Raw genomic sequence first — 5,935 nt, 5'->3', positions numbered from 1 at the left:
TCTTTCTCGGGTTGCAGCAATAGATTCGTTTTCATTCTCTTCAGGTCTTGGAGTATCCAAAACATAAGCAATCTTCAAAGTTGATAATAAGAACTGCATCTTTTTCTGCCATCGTTGAAAATTACCACCCTCAAACCGATCAAGAAATAGGACAGACTCCAAGGCGTGTATCAAGCCACTATCTTTAAGGTTATATTCGCCCCCACCTACCTTCGGTGTGCAAATGAGTTCCAAGCAAATTAACCTCGAGGATACAATGAAGCCAATGACTATTTGCGTTTTGCACTGACGAGAATAGTCCACTATGCGCTAAGCAATGTATAACAAAAACTCAATTTCTACAAAGGATTTCTGCAGTAATACTTTATAGAATAATCTAATAATATTAGAAAATGAAGGAAGGAAAGAAAGAATATTAGAATTTGTTGATATAATTTCCAAATGAAATCCCATTCCTATTTATAGGAATTTTCATGTCTCTTCATAGAGACATCTTTCAATAGGTGTCTTTATGAATAAATAAATAATAATTATTATTCATTTAATTTTGTAACTATTCAAATAATATTTTTTGAATAGTTATAATTCTTTTTAAAAAAATCAAATGATATAACTTTTGACCAATGACCAAAATTTTTATCTTTTGATTAATTACACCCATTCATTTATAGTTATTGGGATACTATAAATATTTGAAAATGTTCCAACATATATATTATAAAATTTATTTTTCATGAAAATGCAATAGTATTACTTTTAATATATTATTAAATATTAAACATTTCATTATATTTAAAAAATTAAAATCTGAATATTAAATAATAATTTTAAATCACTATAATTATTATCTTGGTAGTCTTATTTTAATATGATCGTACACACAAATTTCGAGTCATATGTTAACTTGAAAATTTGGAGTCAAATTTTGATTGTTAACTTGAAAAGAGATTATGATCTCTAGAATTTCTACAAAGAAAATGCATTTGATTCTTCTTTTTTATTGGGCTTCAACCCAAGGCTCGTCTCAACTTGATCTTGGAAGGATGTGATTAGTTTTAAGGGTCTTTGAGACTTGATCTTGAATGTAACACCCCTCTCCATCACAGATTAGGGTTACGAGCATTATCGTACAATTGGAACATTTATAATTAATTTCATTCAAAAATCATAAACATAACTTAAATCATTTCTACACACATATTGTCCCTAAATCGAGCCCTTGAGGCCCTAAAAATACTTTAAAAACAAATCGGGACCAATTTGAAATCATTTGGAAAGCTTAGGAAAAATTCACAAAAATTGAAGAAAGGGGTCACATGGCTGTGTGCCTCACACTGCCTAGTGACACGCCCATGTACCTCACACAATCGAGTCACACGCCCGTGTCTTTTGCTGTGTGGACCTAAAATGTACCTTAAACAACAAGCTTACCATTTCAAGCTTACTTGGGCCTTAAGCAATTCAAATACCAATCATTTAACCTACTCAAAATACGATTAAACATACTCAAAACATGCCAAAACAATTATCCTAAGTGCCTAACCAATGTTCATTGGTACCACATTTTATATCATTAAAACACATCAACAATGCATCATCCAAATCAAATTTTAAAGTATGCCAAAATCACTCATTTAGCCTAACATAAAGCTACTTAAGATATCTAAGCTTTAAGTTTCATACACATAAAGTATTTGGTCAAAACACATACTAACATTTAGCTTCAAACACAAATATATACTTATAACTCAAATTACATCACATTCACAAAACAACTAACAATCAAAGACATCCTAGGTACATGTCATTACAAAATTAAACAACCCCACACTTGAGATCGGGATTTTTGTTGGATGCTGAGTCGGCGATCAAAAACAGAGTACCTAACCTTCGCACGGAAAACAAAACGGCACGCTGAGTAAAACTCAGTGATATTTCTATAACTCGAACATTTTAAGACATGATATGATACATAAATGCTCAAATTGAATTATATCATCATACTACTATCTAAACATACAATTACAAGATATCACCATTTAAATTTCATGCACTTCATCACATTATTTCATGCTATACTCAACTTTCACAAGTATTCACATTTAGTTGGTTTGAACATATATCTCAATTCACATCACTTGCTATATAAATAGTTTTGCATAGATCAACCAACAATTTACTTATATTATGGCACAAACCAATCCATAATAAGCAACTTCACTTATTCAAATAACCATAAGTATATCTAAAGCATTTGAATTTATTTCACAACTTTAATAATCTAACTCAAGAATACATCATATCTTCTAATGAATAAATGTATATACATAAGTAAATATAATCTTCTTTAGTAATACCTATAACCATCCTTCTTAGATGATTCATAAAACCTTGTTGTATAATCCAGTTGATACACGACACCTGGTGCCATAGCGGATAATCCGCGAAAAACTTTGCGCCCAGCGCTAGTCAGATAAACCATAAATTTGTGCCCAGCACTAGTCAGATAAACTGACGGAAGTTGCACCTAACGCTAGTCGGATAAACTGATGGAATAATTAGTGAGCCCAGCTCTAGTTGGACAAACCAACGATATTTGCTCCCAGCGCTAGTCGAACGAATTGACGATGTTAATTACTCATTTGCAAGTCCATAATTTTCCTTTTCAGAACTCAATATCACATTTCATAATTTAATAACACTTCCACTCCAATTATCTACTAATCATACATTAATTTATTCCATAATGCTACATTCCATAAACCTCCATTCAATTGGATTAACAAATACTTTAAGGATATAATAAGACATCAAGTAGTAACTAAGTTAATTAAAATAATTTTTAAAGTTCGAGTTCGAGGACTACGAACTTACCTAGCATGTAAACACGAGATTTTATTTTACTCCGTACATTAATCAACATTATTCAACTTCAATCTCATATTCGGCAATACATCTCTATATATAACATTTTCATACTATCAATTTAAATTCTAATCATTTATTGATTCATTCATAATATCACATTTCATGTATATAATTCACAATTTCTCATTTAATAATTTAATCATTTGCATATATATTCACAATTTCTCATTTCATAATTTAATCATTTGCATATATATAAATATAATTAAGATATCAAAGTAATAATTAAGTATTTAAATTAAATAAATATAGTTTGAGTTCAAAGACTACGAACTTATCGGCTAAATTGTAGAAATGACAAAAGTCTAGGGACTATTCGGCTACCTTCCTTTTTCCTTGATTATTAATTTGTTCTTGATCTATAATATAATTTATTTAAATTATTAATCTCAATTTCATATACCATTCAATTCAATACATTTAGCTACTTATTTACACATTTACACATTTGCCCCAAAACATTTACATCCTATACAATTTAATCCATCATATCAAACAAGTTAATTCCACAATTAACACATAACCCAATATTGCCGAATACTTAACCCTTAATATACAGCCTATATATATATATATATATTTAATTTATAATAAAAATCCTTCTCATTTACAATTTACTCAATTAAATCCCTAATTTTTAAATGTCGTAAATATTTTACTCTATAAAATAACAGAGTTTCAACATCAAGCACCCAAACAAAACTCTTTCAAATAAAAGACTTCAAAATATCTCAATGACATATTATTTTTATATTTCGATAATTTCACATAAATAAACAATTTAACCCCATATTTTTAACATTTTCCATAATTATCCTCAATGTACAATTTCATGAATTGACTTTACAAATCATCTCACTTCACTTCCAACTTTAAAAATTTACCAAAATCATATCAAAAACTTAAATTTTTCTACCATAGTAACTTCTATTAATTTCAAAAATTCTAAAATTTTCAACATAGGTAATTTAACTCATGATCTTGCAGTTCCAAAAACACAAAATTTATGTAAAGAGAACGAAATTTAGCTTCAAAGCATGTAACTAAATGTCCCAAAGCTCCTCCCATTTCTTTCTCCAATACGGCATGCAAAGGTTAAAGGAAAAGAAGAATGATCTCCTTTCTATTTCTCTCCACTATACTCTTTTTTTTTTCATTCTTATTTTTAATTTAACAAAATCTATTAACTTAAATTTGTTTAATATATATATTAAACTTAAACATAAATCATGATCGGTCACTAAAGGTGCTCATGGGCCGGGCCGGGCCCAAAAAATTTTCAGCCCACTTCCTAGGCCTAGGCCCGGCCCGACTCGAAATATGGGCCTGACATTTTGTCTAGGCCCGGCCCAGGGAAAAAATACGAAGCCCGAGCCCATCTCGGCCTTTTTTTTCTTAAAACTAATTGTTATTAAAATTAGTTGTTATTAAAATTATATCAAATTATATATTTTTTGTATATAATGAACAAAAAAAATAAAATAAGATTACTTATTTTTTTCCATTTCTTGCCGAATGAATTGGATAAAAATAAATATTATATTTATATTTGCTTTAAATTGGTCCCTGTACTAGTGTACTTTTACAACTTATTTCATTAACTCTGTTAAAAAAATTAAGTATAATCACAAATTTAGCCCTTCAAGTTTTACAACTTTTGTTAATTTAACCTTACTCTTTTTATTTTTACTTTCATTATTAAAAAATTATAGGAAAATAAAAAAAATTGCAATTGCTGCAAATAGTGGCTAAGGCATAGCCCCTTTGCCTGCATCTGCATGCTGTCCAACTGTAAACATCCATTACTAAAATCTCGTTTGGGGACAAGTAAAACAAAAGAATACTTTGAAGCAACGACAGATCCAAAGCTTCCACCGTTCCCAAAAAAAATTGCTACTATAATGAGCTTACAATTTCAGATATAAAAAAGATTCTTAAACCAAACTCAAGGATCTTGACAAAATTTTGTCTTCTAACAAAAATTATAAATTACCCGATCTTCAAAAGGGGGGAGTGAATCTAAAATCCATGAAAGATTACTTATATTTACAGTAAAGATCAAAGAAAGAAAAAAAAACAAAATATAAGAAGTGTGTGCTGAAAGATCAACAAACAACAAGGTTAATAATAAAAATGCCTGCAAACCAGATTGTCTTCTACAATATTTTTCAGGTACTTGGTTAAGTTCAGGATAAGAGAAAGTAAGAGAAATTAAGAGAAAGCAGAAGACAGATTATAAACCAGGCACTTGGTACAACAGTCAGTGGATGGAAGAAGCAACAAGGTTTTTGAACGACTAAACAAATGGAACTGTAAGGCAACAACGACATATTATAAACAAGGTTTCGAACTACTAAGCAGAAAAGACATCAAACAAAAAAGGAACTGTAAGGCAACAACGTTTGTAGCTTCACTCTAACCTCTGATTCTGGAAATGGGTGGAGCCGTGGAGGTCTGGTCTTGGATCGGTGGAGGACCGGAGGTGGATTGCTGCTGGAGGTGAACTCGAATTGAGAAAAAAAAGGAGGAGGGCACGGGCTTAGGGTTAGGGAGAAACATGAAAGAGGGGAAATGGGAAATGGGGGAAATGGGTTAATGGGATTGGGATATTTGGTATTTGGGAAATATATTTTAGAAATAAAAAATATATCTTTATTATGTTTCGGGCTAAAAAAATTTTTGAAACGGGCCTCATTTTTTGCCCAAACTTATATTTCGGGCTTATATTGTACCCGAACCCTCCCATATTTGGGCGGGCCGCCCGGCCCATGATCACCTCTATTGGTCACTTACAACCCACTTATATATATTGGTCTATTTATTATACAAGTCCCTAAGACAATTCCTATATTATAATTCCATAATAATTTGTATTTATTTATTTATTTTTATTATAACATAATTTGTTAATTCAAGTATTATAATATACTATATCTATATAGTACGTATAATACTAACCAAAACTATCCACCAACAAAAACATATATATAATGGCTCATTTATTTAA

The 5,935-nt window shown here is 30.3% G+C and overlaps 1 long non-coding RNA gene across 1 annotated transcript; it reads right to left on the bottom strand.

The window, feature by feature from the left end:
• Positions 1-1,590: 1,590 nt before the first annotated feature.
• Positions 1,591-5,533, bottom strand: LOC121223053 (uncharacterized). Its single transcript, XR_005920394.1, has 2 exons — positions 5,349-5,533; positions 1,591-1,888 (listed from the first exon to the last, which is right to left on the bottom strand). It is a non-coding gene; the product is annotated as an uncharacterized lncRNA (long non-coding RNA).
• Positions 5,534-5,935: the final 402 nt, after the last annotated feature.

Source organism: Gossypium hirsutum, chromosome D11, assembly GCF_007990345.1.
Source record: "Gossypium hirsutum isolate 1008001.06 chromosome D11, Gossypium_hirsutum_v2.1, whole genome shotgun sequence".
Lineage (NCBI taxonomy): Eukaryota > Viridiplantae > Streptophyta > Magnoliopsida > Malvales > Malvaceae > Gossypium > Gossypium hirsutum.
This window is presented reverse-complemented; position numbering and strand designations above follow the sequence as displayed.